Raw genomic sequence first — 18,502 nt, forward strand, 5'->3', positions numbered from 1 at the left:
AATCTACATTCGCACCAACAGTGCAAGAAGTTTCCCTTTTCTCCATACCCTCTCCAGCATTTATTGTTTGTAGAGTTTTTTTTTAAAGATAATATATTTTTATTTGCTCAGAATGCTTGTTTTTAAAGGTCACTGAAATTAAAGATGGTTTACTTTCCAATGAAGTTGTTAACATCCAGAACTTCATTAAGTTAAGAATTTACAACAAATAGGGACCTATGTAATCTTAGCTGATATCTGAATAGTAAGGTATACATTATACGGTGACACATATTCTTTTTATCAGAGCATAGTCTCCTGAACAGACACAAAAATGCAGAAGTAAGTAACAGTGTTATTTTCACTTTTATCTATGCTTGAGTATAGGATTTTAGTTCCAGAATTCAAAACTCAAAATTTTTCACCCAGATTTAGTTTTTTTTCCTTCTTGTTCAAGTCTAGAGAGCTTCTCTATAAAATTTTACATTTTATAACTTTTCCTTTGAAATATGAGAAAAACGTGGAATCTCCTAAGTTACATGCAACTTATACATACTTTAAAAGTTATTTTTAAAAAATATCACAGATTAACCACCATATATATCCGTAATAAGCATCCTCGCTATTCACATAGTTTTTTAAACAATATTCAAGTATATTTGTGCTTGTATGTTTACATTACTTTAGAGCCTATTTTTAACTTTCCATAAAACTGTATATATAAAAATTATTCAAATATTTAATAAATGAAGCAAAACAGTCATTATGAAAATATAAACTGTGTTTACAGCCTTTTCATCTTTCATGTTTTTATGCATTTCCTGTCAACCATATAATTTCCTTTTCCTTAGGGAAGTTGATAAATTATTGTATTTGTAATCTCAACACTGCTGCTTTCTCAACCGGCCATTCAGATTTTCTGAACACATGGTATTCTCTTTGTGTGTCAGTTGTATCAGTGGAATCTGATAATGTTGCTATTCATCATTTCCAGTTATTTCAATTGCAAGACCACGTTATTAGCTGTTTGTCAGGTATTTATTAGATTCTTCAGCTCTTCTTTACTCATTTCAACAGAATATGGCTTGACTTCACCATTTTTTTTTTTACATCTATCTGAAGGTTTAAAAGTGGCATTTGTAATTTAGCAACCTTGCCGAAAAATTGATGCTTTTGAACTATGGTGTTGGAGAAGACTGTTGAGAGTCCCTTGGACTGCAAGGAGATCCAACCAGTCCATCCTAAAGGAGATCAGTCCTGGGTGTTCACTGGAAGGACTGATGCTGAAGCTGAAACTCCAGTACTTGGGCCATCTCACGCGAAGAGCTGACTCATTGGAAAAGACCCTGATGCTGGGAGGGATTGGGGGCAGGAGGAGGAGGGGACGACAGAGGATGAGATGGTTGGATGGCATCACCGACTTGATGGGCATGAGTTTGAGTAAACTCTGGGAGTTGGTGATGGACAGGGAGGCCTGGCGTGCTGCCATTCATGGGGTCACAAAGAGTCGGACACAACTGAGCGACTGAACTAAACTGAACTGAATCTTGTCACTAGAAAGTGCAAGCTTTAACTGTCAATCAAAATCCTGTAGCTGTGCGGAGGAAATATCAACTATTTCTTCCGACAGAGTTTGCTTGATTTCATCTTTCCTACTTTTTAAGCATTTCATGATAGCTTCTTGGTGAGATGGATTCAGCTGACTCAACTGCTGAGATATCTCTTTGTCAGATAAATTTTTACCAACTACAGCTTTGAAAAAGGTGGTAAGGTCTTCTAGAACATGCATCCATTCTGTTGAATCCCAAACACTGTGAAATCCTGGTAGAGAGGATAAATTCAGCCACAAATGCCATCAATTATTTTGTGAAGAAGCTGCAGGCCTTGCTCTGTGGGAAGCTTCTGCAGCTGCCACAAGGGTGTCCCTTCTTCCGGCTCCATCCCTGTGAGAAGCTAGGGGTTCTGTTTGTAGACTTTTTGATGTTGGCCATTCTGACCAGTGTGAGGTGATTTCTCATTGTAATTTTGATTCACATTTCTCTAAAGGTCTTTTTCCCACTTTTTGATTGGGCTGTTTGTTTTTCTGGTATTGAGTTGTATGAGCTGCTTATATATTTTGGAAATTAATCCTTTGTCAGTTGTTTCATTTGCACTTATTTTCTCCCATTCTGAGGGTGATATTTTTGCCTTGCCTATAGTTTCCTTTGCTGTGCAAAAGCTTTTAAGTTTAATCAGGTCTCACTTGTTTACTTTTGTTTTTATTTTCATTATTCTGAGAGGTGGGTCATAGAGGATATTGCTTTGATTTATGTCATCGAGTGTTCTGCCTATGTTTTCCTCTAAGAGTTTTATAGTTTCTGGTCTTACAAATGTAAGGTTTTTAATCCATTTTGAGTTTATCTTTGTGTATGGTGTTAGGAAGTGTTCTAATTTCATTCTTATATATGTACCTCCAAGTTTTCCCAGCACCATTTATCAAAGAACCTGCTTTTGCCCCATTGTATATTCTTGCCTCCTTGGTCAAAAATAAGGTACCCATGGGTGCATGGGTTTATTTCTGGGCTTTCTATCTTGTTCCATTGGTCTGTATTTATGTGTTTGTGCCAGTACCACACTGTCTTGATGACTGTAGCTCTGTAGTATAACAGTCCTGAAGTCAGGACTGTTGATTCTTTCAGCTCCATTCTTCTTTTTCAAGAGTGCTTTACAAACTATTTGAGGTCGTTTGTGTTTCCATATGAATTATGAAATATTTTATTCTGTCTCTGTGAAAAATGCAATTGGTAATTGATAGGGATCACATTGAAATCGGTATATTGCATTTTGTAGTATAGTCATTTTCACAATATTGAGTCTTCCTACCCAGAAACATGTAATATCTCTCCATCTGTTTATGTCATCTTTGATTTCTTTCATCAGTGTCTTAAAATTTTCTGTATACAGTTCTTTTGTCTCCTTAGGTAGGTTTATTCCTAGATATTTTATTCTTTTTGTTGCAGTGGTGAATGGGATTGATTCCTTAATTTCTCTTTCTGATTTTTCATTGTTAGTATATAAGAATGCAAGTGATTTCTGTGTACTGATTTTGTATCCTGCAACTTTGCTAAATTCACTTATTAGCTCTAGTAATTTTCTGATAGTATCTTTAGCTTTTCTATGTATAGTATCATGTCATCTGCAAACAGTGAGAGCTTTACTTCTTTTCTGATCTGGATTCCTTTTATTTCTTTTTCTTCTCTGATTGCTATAGTTAGGACTTCCAAAACTATGTTGAATAATAGTGATGAGAGTGGACACCTTTGTCTTATTCCTGAGCTTAGGGTAAATACTTCCAGTTTTTCACCATTGAGAATAATATTTGCTGTGGACTTATCATATATGGCCTTTACTGTGTTGAGTTAGATTCCTTCTGTGCCCATTTTTGGAAGAGTTTTAATCATAAATGGGTGCTGAGTTTTGTCCAAGGCTTTTTCTGCATCTGTTGAGAATATCCTATGGTTTTTATCTTTCAATTTTTTAATATGGTATATCACATTGATTGACTTGTGTATATTGAAGAATCCTTGCATCCCTGGAATAAACCCAACTTGATCATGGTGTATGAGCTTTTTAATGTGTTGCTGAATTCTGTTGGCTAGAATTTTGTTGAGGATTTTTGCATCTATGTTCATCAGTAATATTAGACTGTAGTTTTCTTTTTTGGTGTTGTCTTTGTCTGGTTTTGGTATCAGGCCTCAAAGAATGAGTTTGGAAGTGTTCCTTCCTCTGCAATTTTTTAAAAGAGTTTTAGAAGGATAGGCATTAGCTCTTCTTTAAATGTTTGATAGAATTCACCTGTGAAGCTATCTTGTCCTGGGCTTTTGTTTTTTGGGAGATTTTTCATCACAGTTTCGATTTCAGTGCTTATAATTGGATTGTTCATAATTTCTATTCCCTCCTTGTTCAGTCTTGGAAGATTGAACTTTTCTATTTAATCTGTCCATTTCTTCCAGGTTATCTATTTTATTGCCATCTAGTTGTTCACAATAGCCTCTTATTATCCTTTGTATCTCTGCATTGTCTATTGTACCCTCTCCTTTTTCATTTCTAGTTTTGTTGATTTGATTCTTCTTTTTTTCTTGATAAGTCTGGCTAAAGATCTGTCAATTTTGTTTACCTTCTCAAAGAACCAGCTTTTAGTTTTATTAACCTTACTTTCATTTATTTTTCATTTATTTTAGCTCTGATCTTTATGATTTCTTTCCTTCTGATAATTTTGGGGATTTCTTTTTTTGTTCTTTTTTTCTAGTTGTTTTAGGTGTAACATTAGGTTGTCTGTTTCTTGAGGTAGGTTTGTATTGCTATAAACTTTGCTCTTAGAACTGCTTTTGCTGCATCCCATAGGTTTTGAGTTGTTATGTTTTTGTTGTCATTTGTTTCTAGGAATATTTTGATTTCCCTTTTGATTTCTTCAGTAACCTGTTCGTTATTTAGAAATGTATTGTTTAATCTCCATGTGTTTGTGTTTTTTACAGTTTTTTTTTTTTTTTGTAATTGATATCTAGTCTCATAGCATTGTGGTCAGAAAAGATGCTTGATATGATTTCAGTTTTCTTGAATTTACTGAGGTTTGATTTGTGACCCAAGATATGGGGACATGGGACCTTTAGTTGGGGCATGCAGAATCTTTTTATTTGTGGCATGTGGGATGTAGCTTCCCAACCATTTGAATTTGGGTAGCCCCCTACATTGAGAGCCCAGAGTCTTAGCAACTGGAACATTAGGGAAGTCCCTCAATTCTGTGACTTTCTTGTCATCAGTGACATTTCTTCTATTCCTACTACTCTTGTGGATTCACCTGAGGTCTTACCACGAAAATCTTTACCACCTGTAAAATCTCCCCCTTCCAGTTCTCCAGCTCGCTGTTCTGCTTACTCCATGCTGTTGTGGGCAGGATAGAGGTCCCCCAGAAATGTTCACATTCTATACCTGGAACCTGTGAATATTATACTTTACAGGGCAAAATGGACTTTGCAGATGTAGAAAAGATATGAAATTTAAGATAGGTTATCCTGGATTGTCTAGGTAGGCCCAACCTAATCACATGATGCCCTTAAAGCAGAAAACTTTCCCTGGATGGAGAGAGGGAGTTAAAACCAAAAGTGTAAAGCAGAAGAGATGTGGCCAAAGGGGCAGTCAGTGATATTTGCGATTTAAGGAGGACTCCATGTGCTGTTGCTGGTTGGAGGATGGAAGAGACAACGTAACAGAAGGAATGCAGGAGTTTTAAGAAGTTATAGAGGCTCCTGCTTGACAGCTAGTAAGGGATGGGGACCTGAGTCCTTCAACCATATGGAACTGAGTTCTTTGTTGTTGTTGTTTTGGTTTTTTTGGCTGCACTCTGTGGCATGCAGAACTTTCCTGAGCAGGGATTGAAGCTATGGCCCCTGCAGTGGAAGCGTGGACTACCAGGAAGTCCCTGAGGTGGTTTTTTTTTTTGTTTTTTTAACACTGAAGTGTAATTGACTTACAATATTATATCAGCTTCAGGTGTAGAGCATAGTGATATGATATTTTTATACAAGATGATCGCTATGATAAATCTAATTACTGTGTCACTCTACAGAGTTATTAAAATATTGATATTTATGCTGAATATTACATCCCTATGACCTGTTTATCTTATAACTGCAAGTTTGTGCCTCTTAATCTTCCTCACCTATTTCATGCTACCCCTACCCCACCTAGTCACTGGCAACCACCAGTGTGTTCTCATATCTATGAGTCTGTTTCTGTTGTATGTTTACTCCTTTGTTTTGTTGATTAGATTCTACATATAAGTGAAATCATATGGTATTTGTCTTTCTCTGAGATTTTACTTAGGATCATACCCTCTAGATTCATCCCTGCTGTCACAGAGGGAAAGTTTCATTCTTTTTTATGGTGAGTGTGTGTGTGTGTGTGTGTGTGTATATATATATATATATATATGTATTAATATATGTGATATACATAATATATATATCACATCTTACTTATCCACTTATCAATCAGTGAACACTTAAGTTGCTTTCATTATGTTGATTATTGTTAATAAGGCTGCAGTGAACATAAGGGTACATATATCATTTCATATTAGTGTTTTAATTTTCTTTGAAAAAAATACCCAGAAATGGAATTGCTGTCTTGTATGGTTGTTCTGGGCTTTCCAGGTGGTGCTCGTGGTAAAGAACCGCCTGCCAGTGCAGGAGATGTAAGAGACAGGAGATTGATCCCTGGGTCAGGAAGATCCTGTGGGAGAGGGCATGGTAACCCACTCCAGTATTCTTGCCTGGAGAGTCCCATGAACAGAAGAGCCTGGTGGGCTACAGTTCATGGGGTTGCAAAGAGTTGGACATGATTGAAGTGACTTAGCACACAAGCATAGTAGTTCTATTTTTAATTTTTGAAGGAAATGTCATACTGTTTTCCATAGGACTGCACCAGTTTACATTCCTACCAGCAGTCCACCTTTTCTCAGCATCCGCACCAACACTTGTTATCTTTTTGACAGTAGCCATTCTGAAAGGTGTGAAGTGATATTTCATAGCTTTTATTTGCATTTCCCTGATGATTAGTGATACTGAGCATCCTCACATGTGTCTGTTGGCCATCTGTATGTCTTCTTTGGAGAAATGTTCAGGTCCTCTGCTTGTTTTTTTTTCCTTTGGCTGTGCTGGTTTTTTGTTGCTCTGAGGGCTTTTCTCTAGTTGCAGAGATGGGGGCCACTTTCTAGTTGTGGTGCTTGGGCTTCTCATTGCAGTGGCTTTTCTTGTGGAGCACAGGCTGTAGGGCACGTGGACTCAGTGGTTGCAACTTGCTGACTCCAGAGTACAGGCTCAGTAGTTGTGGTGCATGGCCACCTTGCTCCAAGGCATGTGGGATCTTCCCAGCACAGGGCTCAAACCTGTATCTCCTGCACTGGCAAGTGGATTCTTCACTGCTGAGTCACCAGGGAAGCCCCTGTCCATTTTTTAATTGGGTTGTTTGGTTTTATTTATATTGAGTTGCAGGAGTTCTTTACTTTGGATATGAATCCATTATAGGATATATCTTTTACAAGCATGTTTTCCTACTTAAGAGTCTGTCTTTTTTCATTTTTTTGTTTCTGGCTGTGCCATGTAGCTTGCAGAATCTTAGTTTCCTGACCAGGAATTGAACCCAGGGCCATGGCAGTGAAAGCACAGAATCCTAACCTCTGGACTACCAGGGAATTCCTTCTGTCTTTTAATTTTGTTGATCATTTCCTCCTCAGTGTACAAGCTTTTTAGTTTGATGTAATCTCATTTATCTTTGCTTTTGTTTCTCCTATTGGAAGTGATATATCTGAAAAATTATTGCTACTGTTTATATCAAAGAATATATTGGTTGTATTTTCTTCTCTGAGTTTTATAAAAGTTTCAGTTCTTATATCTAAATGTTTCGTTCATTTTGAATTTATTTTTGTGCATGGTATAAGAGAGTAGTCCAGTTTGATACTTTTGCATGTAGCAGTCCAGTTTTCCCAGCAGCATTTATTGAAGAAACTGTCTCTCTGCCATTGTATATTCTTGCCTCCTTTGTTGTATATTGTCCTGTGCTAAGTTGCTTCAATCGTGTCTGACTCCTTGTGACCCCATGGGCTGTAGCCTGCCCGTCTCCTCTGTCCTTGGAATTTTCTAGGCAAAAATGCTGGAATGGGTTGCCATTTCCTTCTACAGGGGATCTTTCCAACCCATGGACCAAACCTCCATCTCTTAGGTCTCCTACATTGGTATTCAGATTCTTTACACTAGCGCCACCTGGGAATGTTGTAGATTACCTGCCCATGTAAGTGTGAGTTTATATTTGGGCTCTCTATTTTGTTCTGTTGATCTATTTGTCTCTTTTTTGCCAGAATCACACTGTTTTGATGACTGTAGTTTTGTAGTATAGTTTGAAAGCAGGGAGTATGATACCCCCAGCGTTGTTCCTCTTTCTCAAGATTGTTTTGGCTCTTTGGGGCCTTTTGTGTTTCCATACAGATTTTGTAATTATTTGTTCTAGTTCTGTGAAAAATGCCATTAGTATTTTGATAGGAATTACATTAAATCTATATATTGCCTTAGAGAGTGTGGTCTAAGTATGGTCATTTTAATAATATTAATTTTTCCAATCCATGAGCGTAGTATATTTTTGCATTTGTTTATGTCATGCTTGATTTTTTTCATCAGTGTCTTACAGTCTTCCAAGTAAAGATCTTTTACCTCCTTGGTTAGATTTATTCTTAGGTATTTTCTTCTTTCTGATGCAATTGTAAATGGGATTGTTTTATTAATTTGTCTTTCTTAGATTTTGTTGTTATTGTATAGAAATGTAACTGATTTCTGTATATTAATTTTGTATCCTTCTATCTTACTGAATTCATTTATTAGTTCTAAAGTTTTTTGGTGGCATCTAGAATTTTCCATACATAGTATTATATCATCTGCAAACAGTGACAGTTTCCTTAATAATTTACTTTGTGGATAATCTATTGATGTAAGTGGGATGTTAAAGTTTCCTATTATTACTGTGTTACTATCAAAATTTCCTTTTATTCTTGTTGATATTTGCTGTATATATTTGGTGCACCTATGTTGGGCACATGTGTTTACAATGGTTGTGTCTTCTTCTTGGATCTATCCCTTTATCATAATATAATGTGCTTGTTTGTCTCTTGTTACAGTCTTTGTTTTAAAGTTTATTTTGTTTAAGTATTGCTACTGTAGATTTTTTGTTTTGTTTCTGTTTGCATGGAGTATCTTTACCCAATCATCTCTCTTTCTTTCTGTGTGCGTTTTTAGATCTGAGGTTAGTCTTTTGTAGGCAATATGTATAGGGTCTTGTGTTTTATCTATCTAGTCACACTGTCTTTTGACTGGAGTATATGGTCCATTTACATTTAAAGTAATTATTGATAGGTATGTGGTGGTGGTTGTTCAGTTGCCATCTTATGTCCAACTCTGTGACCCCATGGACTGTAGCGTGCCAGGCTCCTCTGTCCTCTACTATCTTCCAGAGTTTGCTCAAATTCATGTCCATTGAGTTGGTGATGCTATCTAACCATCTCATCCTCTGTCATCCCCTTCTCCTGCCTTCAATCTTTCCCGGCATCAGGGTCTTTTCCAATGAGTTGGTTCTTCTCATCAGGTGGTCATGGTATTGAAACCTCAGCTTTAGCAACTGTCCTTCCAGTGAGTATTCAGGGTTGATTTCCTAGGATTGACTGGTTTGATCTTGTTTCAGTCCAAGGGACTCTCAAGAATCTTCTCTAGCCCTGCAATTAGAAAGCATCATTTCTTTGGCACTCAGTCTTCTTTATGGTCCAACTCTCACATCTGTACATGACTACTGGAAAAACCATAGCTTTGATTAGATAGCTCTTTGCTGGCAAAGTGATGTCTCTGCTTTTTAATACACTGCCTAGGTTTATCATAGCTTTTCTTCTGAGGAGCAAGCATCTTTAAATTTCATGGATGCATTCACTGTCCATTGATTTTGGAGCCCAAGAAAATAAAATCTATTACTGCTTCTACATTTTCCCCTTCTATTTGCCATGAAGTGATGGGACTGGATGCCATGATCTTAGTTTTTGAATGTTGAGTTTTAAGCCAACTTTTTCACTGTCTTCTTTCACCTTCATCAAGAGGCTCTTTAGTTCTTCACTTTCTGCCATCAGGGCGGTGTTGTCTGCATGTAACCTCATCTGACGTTATTGATATTTCTCCCAGCAATCTTGATTCTAGCTTGTGATTCATCCAGCCCAGCATTTCACATGATGTGCTATGCATATAAATTAAATAAGTAGGGTGACAGTATTCAATCTTGCTGTACTCCTTTCCCAATTTTGAACTAATACTTTGTTCCATGTGCAATTTTAACTGTTGCTTCTTGACCTGCATACAGATTTCTCAGGAGACAGGTAAGGGGTCTGGTATTCCCATCTCTTTAAGAATTTTTCAAAGTTTGTTGTGATCCACATAGTAAAAGGTTATATACTTACTGACATTTTGTTAATTGTTTTCTGATTGTTTTTATAGTTCTTTTTTGTAACTTCCTTCTTTTGCTCTCCTCCCTTCTGATTTGATGACCATCTTTAGCGTTATGTTTGGATTCCATTTTCTTTTGTGTATGTGTATCTGTTATAAGTTTTTGATTTATGGTTACCATGAGGTTCATATTAATATATAACCACCTTTAAATATACATGATTATTTTAAGTTGCTAATCTAAGTTTGAGCACATTCTAACAACCCTGCATTTTATACCCCCCTGTTTTGACATCATATTTTATATCTTTTTGTTTTGCATATCCTTTTCTCTAATTACTTATTGTGGATATAGGTGATTTTACTACTTTTATCTTTTAACCTTCTTACTAGCTTTGTAAGTTTTGATCTACCACCGTTACTTATAATTACCTTTTCCAATGAGATTTTTCCTTTTGTAATTTTCATAATTCTGTTTGTGATCTTTTCTGCTTAGAGAAGTCCCTTTTATATTTCTTGTGAAGCCAGTTAAGTGCTGCTGAACTCTTTTTTTAGCTTTTGCTTGTCTGTAAAACTCTTTTATCTCTCCTGCAAATCTGAATGACAGCCTTGCTGGCTAGAGTATTCTTGTAGTTTTTATCTTTCATCACTTTGAATATGTCTGGCAGCTCCCTTCTGGCCTGCAAAGTTTCTGTTGAAAAGTCAGCTGATAAAAAAAAAAAAAAAAAAGAAAAGTCAGCTGATAGCTTTATGATAGTTCTTATGTAACTAGTTGCTTTTTCTCTTGCTACTTTAAAAATTCTTTCTTTATCTTTAATTTTTGCCATTTTAGTTATAATGTGACATGGTGACCCTCTTTGGGTTCATCTTGTTTGGGACTTCCTGTGCTTCCTGGACCTGTTTTCTTCCCTAGGTTAAGAAAATTTCCAGGTATTATTTCTTCAAATAAATTTTCTGCCCCCTTTCTGTCTTCTTCTGGGAACCCTGAAAGCAAATGTTCATACACTTGATGTTGTCTCAGAGGTCTCCTAAACTATCCTCATTTAAAAAAATTTTTTTTTCTCTTTGGCTTGGGTAATTTCTGTTCCTCTTCTAGTTTGTTGATCTCTCTCTCCGTATCATCTAATCTACTGTTGATTTTCTCTAGTGTATTTTTTATTCAGTTATTGTTTGTTCCTTTATATTTTCTGAGTCTTTGTTATACTTCTCATCATGTTCACTGAGCATCTTTATGATCATTATCTTGAATTCTTTTTTTTTTTTTAATATTTATTTATTTGGTTCCATGGTGTCTTAGTTGCAGTGCCTGGGAACCTTCATTCTTCTTTGCAGAACGCAGGATCTTTAGTTGTGGCATGTGGACTCTTAGTTGCAGCATGTGGGATCTAGTTTCCTGACTAGGGATGGAACCCTGGCCCCCTGCATTGGGAGCTCAGAGTCTCAGCCATTGAACCACCAGGGAGATCCCTATCTTGAATTCTTTATCTACCCAGATTGCTTATCTCCATTTCACTTGGTTCTTCTAGAATTTTGTTTTATTCCTTGGTTTGAAATTTATTCCTCTGTTCCTCATTTTGCCTGACTCTCTGTGTTTATTTCTATGTATTGGGTAGGCTGGTAACATTTTCCATTCTTGGGGAACTGTCCTTATGTAGACGTCCTATGGGGCCCAGCAGCACACTCCCCTCTGGTCACCAGAACTGAATGCTCTAGGGGTACCCACTGTGGGGGCTGTATAATCTCGGTGGTGGGAGGGATGAGTGCTGTGTGACTGGCGGCACGGCCTGGGGTGGCACGGGGCTGGTGCCAGCCTGCTGACTGTGGGGGTAGGACCCGGTGGGCAGGCTATGTGGTCTCAGGTGGGAGGGTGGGGCGGTCCCAAGGACTGGTGCTGGCCAGCTGGTGGGTGGGTAATTTCGCAGGGCTAATAAACTAGAGAGAGTATGCCAAAAAATCACTTGCCAGACTAGTGTCTGTATGATGGAACAATCTCTCAGAATTGGTGGTGGTCAGAATCTGTGTCCCCAGGGGGAGTCCTAGTTGCCTCCTGTCTCTCCAGGAGGCTCTCCGAGGTTCGCAAGTGGATCTGACTCAAGATCCTTTAAAATTATTGTCTCCGCCTGGGAGCTTGAAGCTTGTGAGAATTGGCAAGTGCCCTTTGAGAACAGAGTTTCTGGTGCCCACAGTTCTCTGGTTCTTTGTACACAAGCCCTGCATCTTTCTGGTGCAGGACCTCTGGAGCCTGATGTGTGTGGCTTGAACCTTTCACTCCCTGGGGAGAACTTCTGTAATTGTGATGATCCTTCCCTTTGTGGGTCACTTCCCTGGGGGTGTGGGTCTCGACTATACTGTGCCTCTATCCCTCCTACCTATCTCATCATAGTTCTTTCTTTATATCTTTGAAAGAAAGTGAAAGTGTTAGTTGCTCAATCATGTCCAACTCTTTCCATGGACTCCATGGACTATGGTCTGCCAGGCTCCTCTGTCCATGGAATTCTCCAGGAAAGAGTACTGGGGTGGGTTGCCATTTGCTTCTCCAGGGGATCTTCCTGACCCAGGGATTGGATCCAGGTCTCCTGCATTGCAGACAGACTCTTTACCATCTGAGCCACCAAGGAAGCCCACCACTTTTAGTGGTGAAAAATCTTTTCTGCTGATTGTCAGCACGTTCTCACAGATAGTTGCTCTGTAAATAGTTGTGTGCCTGCAGGAGGAGGTGACTTCAAAAGTTTTCCTATTTTGCCTTGCATACCTCCTACCTCAAGGAACTAAATTTAGTCAGCAACCTGTATAATCTCAGAAGATCTTTCCTTAGAATCTCCTGTGAGGAATGCAGTCCAAGCAACACATTGATTGCAGCCTTTTTGATACTTTGACCAGAGGACCCAGCTGAGCCATATTGTACTAGTACTTCTGACCCACAGAACTATGAGATAATCAATGGGTGCTATTTCAAGCCACTTTATTGTTGTTTAGTTGCTAAGTAGTGTCTGACTCTTCGTGACCCCATTGATTGTAGCCTGCCAGGCTCCTCTGTGCATAGGATTTCCCAGGCAAGAATACTGGAGTGGGTTGCTATTTCCTTTTCTAGGGGATCTTCCTGACCCATAGATCCAACACATGTCTCATGTATTGGCAGGCGGGTTCTTTACCGCAGAGCTGCCATGGAAACCTTCCAAGCCACTTAGTTTATGGTAGTTTGTAATGGCAGCAATAGAAAATGAATATACCATACTATGGTTATTTACATTATATTCTAAGTCATTGAGCCCCATTACTTTATCATTATTGGTCAGTTCCTCATGCCTTTACTTCCTTTCTTTTCCAGTTTAGACTCTCTAGTCTGCCATTTAATTATTCCCTTATAAACACTGTCAGATCTCTTTGTTCTTTCCCTTTTTCAAAAAAAAATCTATTGGCTACACCAGGTCTTAGCTGGGGCACACAGCATCTTAATTGTGGCATGTGAATCTTTTAGTTGCGGCATGCTAACTCTTAGTTGCAGCATGAGGGATCTAGTTCCCTGACCAAGGATCAAACCTGGGTTCCCTGGATTGGGAGTACAGAGTGTTAGCCGCTGGACCATCAGAGAAGTCACTTGTTCTTTCCCTTTATTGCAGTGCTGCTCAAACTTGACTGGGTGTAGCATCAGGGTCACCTGAAGGGTTGCTGGGCCCTACCTTCTGAGTTTCTGATTTAGGACATCTGGAATGAAGACTGAGACTTTACATTTCTTACCAGTTTTCAATAATTCTGATGCTCCTGGTCTGAAGACCACACAATCATAACCCCTGCCTTACTATGGTCACTCTAATTGAACTCAACAGATTGAAGGCAGGGGGAGAAAGGGGCGACAGAGAATGAGATGGTTGGATGGCATCACCGACTCAATGGACATGAGTTTGGGACTCTTGAGGGTCCCTTGGACAGCAAGGAGATCAAACTAGTCAATCCTAAAGGAAACCAATCCTGAATATTCATTGGAAAGACTGATGCTGAAGCTGAAACTCCATTACTTTGGCTACCTGATGCAAATAGCCAACTCATTCGAAGGGACCTTGATGCTGGGAAAGATTGAAGGCAGGAGAACGGGTCAACAAAGGATGAGATGGCTGGATGGCATCACTGACTCAATGGACATGAGCTTGGGCAAGCTCAGGAGATAGTGAAGGACAGGGAAGCCTGGCGTGCTGCAATCCACGGGGTCGCAAAGAGTCAGACCAACTTAGCGATTGAACAACAACAATTGTCTTTTCTGCACCTGCAACCAACTAGCTGGATATTGCTTAAGAGAAATCACCAATTGGGCTGACTGCTTTGTTTAAATATATGATTACAGACTCCAGATGGTCCTTCAACAACTGCCTGGCTGTCCTTTCACATTTCTCTAGTAAGGTCTCTAACTTTTCTCTCTTCTCAAACTTCCAGTATCCTGCTCACCCCTTAGTTTCAGCTGATAGCCTCACCTCCCACACTTCATTCACGAAGGTGAAGCCAGGAGATGTGAACTACCTCATCTTCCCATCCACAAGGCTTTAAGCTCTGCTGCAGTCTGCTCCTTCTTCCCTTCTGTTCTAGAAAAGATAGATCTTGCCCATAACCAGTCAGCCTCTTCTCCACGCTCTACATCTTTTTGCCCTCATCTCATCAAGAAATCTACTTCTTTAATCCCCTCCTTTCTCCTATGCTGCAGTCCATGGGGTTGCAAAGAGTCTGACAAGACTGAGCGACTGAACTGAACTGAACTTTCTACTATGCTACTGATTGTGTTAATCTGATTATGCCTCGGATCCCCATTTTTAACCCTCCCTAGATCATATTTACTCTGTCAGTCATCCCATTTCTCCATTTCTATTCACAGCAAAAATTCTTGAGAAGATTGTCAACTTACTGTGTTTCTACCTCCTCAATTCCCATTCCTTCTTTTGAAAGGTGCATGGGAGGTATATTTATTTATTGATTAAAATATTACATTGGATAGTTGATATCTGTTGAGTTTTATTCTGCAGTTCCCACTGTCATGAGTTGGTGGGTAAACCCCTAAATATGGCATTTACAGCAAGTGTTACACAGAAAACAGAAGAAAGTGGTGGTTTTTGTGACTCATAAGGGCATTCATGAAATATATATTGAGTACCTACAATGCACCAGGAATAGGTTTAGGCACTGAGAATGTATCAGTGAAAAGCAGAGGTTTCTGTCCACATGCTGTTTACTCTTCTTTTGGAGAATATAAGAAATAAGCAATGACACCAAAAAGTTAAAAGTATATGTTGGTGATATGTGATATAAGGGAAAATAAAGCTGAGAGAGTTAGAGCATGTATGCAGGGGATTGTAACTTTAAATAACATGGTCAGATAAGGCCCCTCTGAGAAGGTCATTTGAGTAAAGACCTGAGGAAGATAGAAGAGTTAGCTGGGGAAGAAAGGGTCAAAGGAGAGAGCAGGAGCAAAGGCCGCAGGGAGTGAGCATGCCTGGCTGTGGAGTAACTGCGAGAAACTGCAGATTTATCAAGGAGTTGGCCTGGAGCTAGATGAGCCAAGGGAGTGACCAAGAGTCATCAAGGAGCCAGGCTGTGACAAGCAGGGTCTGGCAGACTTTCCTGTAAAGAGCCAGATAGTAAATATGTGAAGCTTTGCAGGCCACATATGGTTTCTATCACACATTTTTCCTTTAAAAATGTTAAACAACCTTTAAAAAGTATCGAAGTCTTTTTTTTTCTGTAGTACAAGGGTCTGGCCCACTGGCCCTAGTCTGCCACCCTCTGAGACCTTGTAGACTGTTTTAAAGATTTTGTTTTTACTCTGAGTGAGATGAGAGGCACTGGAGGGTTCTGAGCAGAGGAGTGACAGTGCCTCGTTTAGATTTTGGATGGATCTCTGCTGCTGTTTTGTGGAGAACAGCCGAAGGAGCGGGGAGGGGTGCCATGTGAAGGAGGAAGCAGGGATGCTAGACTTTAGATTGCATGTGGGGCAAAATAAACCACCCCATCACTTAGAGACTGAAGCAACAAACTTTTATTGTCACTCATGGTTCTGTGGGCCAGGAATTTGGACAAAGCACAGCGGGACTACCAATTTCTGCTGGGCCTGAAATGTCCCATGTGGTTCCTTCACTCACGTGAGCTCACAGTCAGGGTCTGGCTGCAACAACATTTGGGGCCACAGGTCTGGGGCAGCTTGGCTCCTGCTGTTGGCTGGATTCCTTGGTTCACCTCCAGATGGTCTGGTAGCCTCTCCCTCTTTTCATGTGGCCTCTCTAACAGGGTAGCCAGACTTCTTACGTGGTGGTGCAGGGCTTCCAGAAGTGTAGGAGTACAAGCTGGAAAGCCTTCTAAAAACTTTGGCTCAGCGTCAGTTTTGCCACATTCTCTTTATTTAAAGCAGGTACAGGGCCAGTTTTGATTTGAAGGGAGGAACCATTCAAGGACATGAATATAGGAGCTGAAGTTCTCTGAGGGCACCAAAGTGAAAGTCCAACACCACTGAATTGAAAGCTATTTCAGTAATTGAGGCAAGACAACAGGGTGGTTTGGACCTAGGTGTTAGCAACAGAGATGGGAGGAATTCACTGGTTTCTGGATGTGTTTTGAAAGTAGAGTTGAGAGGATTTGCTGGTGGCATTGTATGCAGGTGTGAGACAGACACTTCAGGGTGACTCGGGTTTTCAAATTGAGCACCTGGAAGAATATTGTTTACTGAGAAGCAGAAGACTAGGGGAGGGGCAGGGTTAGTAGAACTGTTAGTAATTCCACTTTGGAATGTTAAGCTTGAGATTTCTGTTGGACATACAAGTGAGATATCACGGAACAGCTGAATAAGCAGGTTTGGAGAGGTCTGCTGTGGATATATAATTTTCAAGTTGTTTCAGGGTATAGATGGTATTTTAAGACCATGAGACAGGATGACGTCACCAAGGCAGCTTGAAAGCAAGAAAGGGAAATTTCCAGGAGGCAGAAATCAAAATGTAGCCCAAAGCTAGTATGCTGAGCAGAATTCAAAGCTGGGACTGGATGGGTCTCAGGCACTAAGGATGGGACTTCATGTTGTTATGGCAACAGGAGATGAGGCTTTGGACTTGCTAAGACTTGGACCTGGGATGAAGGTCCCATCATAACATGAAAGAGTCTGCTGAAAGTCTTGCAGAGTGAATCAAAATTAGTACTCCATGGAGAAGTTTCAGAACAGTGTGAACAAGGAGGTGTTCCCAAAACCTTTCAGAGAGAACCATTTTCTACAAAGCCTTAAAGATAAGACATTGGAATTCTCACCTTTCTCATGGAAAGCTAGGAGGCAATGGAAAAATGCCTTCAAATACTGAGAAAAAAAAATATTTTTTAAGTAGAATTCTAACCCTACCAAGCTATCAAGTGATGGTAGAAAAAATTCTTCAGACATTCAAAGTCTCAAAAAATTTTGCTTCCAGTGCATTCTTGGGACAAAACAGGAGAATTTGCTCCAGGAAAACAAGAGGATAAACCAAAAGGGAGGAAGAATGGGAACTAGGGGACCAGGTCTTTGTCTCGAAAGGGAGGGAAAGGAAGTCCCCGAAACAATGGTGAATGAAAAAGCCAAGATGACGATGATGCTGCAGGCTTAGAGGACAACCAGCTCACACTGGAACCAGTCAGAAGGCTCCAGGGAAGATTTCAAGGAGATGTGATAGATAGCATGACTAAAGGGAAAAAGTATGCTTGAAAGGAGATTCACACAGCTGATGGAATGTTTGAAGATACATTAGGATAAGGACATAGAAGACTAAAGAAAATAAAAATCTAGGCTTTTTAAAAAAGGGGAAACAAAACTAAAAGTTGCCAGTTGATTGTAATATGCATCGTGACTTCAGAGATGTTAAAATGTGAACAAATGTGCATATTAGAATCAAAATCCACTAGTTCATTAGGAAGGGCCTATGAGGGGTAAGAATTTGTTAGTTTTTATATGATGAGATTCAACTCCCCTAACACTCTTGAATAATAATTTTGCTGAGTCTAAATCTCTTTCAGGGACTTCACTAGTGGTCCAGTGGCTAAGACTTGGCGCTGTCAATGCAGGGGGCCTGGGTTTGATCCCTGGTCAGGGAACTAGATCCCATGTGCTGCAATGAAGGGTTCACATGCTGCAACTAAACATCATGCTTGCTTTGACTAAAAATAAATAAATGAAATAAATTTCTTTCATTCCTAAGGCTTTTTCTTCAATTCTGGGAAAAAAATACTCAGTGCTTTTCAAATATTGCTCTTTCTGCTATTTCTTTCAATTCTCTTTCTCTGAAGCTCTTGTTATATGAATATTTCAACTTTTTAATCTGTTCTCCATGTTTTAACTACTGTTACTTTCCATTCACCTCATGTTATACTGTAAGTGAGTTCCTGAGTTCTCTCTTGCAGTTCTCTAATTCACTCTATGAGTGTGTTCAATCTAGAGTTTCTCCTGTTATGGCCTTTTAAAGCTTTTTATCTTTGGCTGCACTGAGTGACTTGCAGGATCAGATCTTAATCAGGGATTGAACCCA

At 39.3% G+C, this 18,502-nt stretch overlaps 1 long non-coding RNA gene and 1 pseudogene across 1 annotated transcript in view; one reads left to right on the plus strand and one right to left on the minus strand.

The window, feature by feature from the left end:
- Positions 1–18,502, plus strand: part of LOC136175265 (uncharacterized) — a 53,255-nt gene that overhangs the window by 20,163 nt on the left and 14,590 nt on the right. The window lies entirely within an intron of this gene.
- LOC136174061 (COMM domain-containing protein 8-like) lies at positions 974–1,920 on the minus strand (annotated as a pseudogene).

This window comes from Muntiacus reevesi, chromosome 9 (assembly GCF_963930625.1).
Source record: "Muntiacus reevesi chromosome 9, mMunRee1.1, whole genome shotgun sequence".
Classification (NCBI taxonomy): Eukaryota; Metazoa; Chordata; class Mammalia; order Artiodactyla; family Cervidae; genus Muntiacus; species Muntiacus reevesi.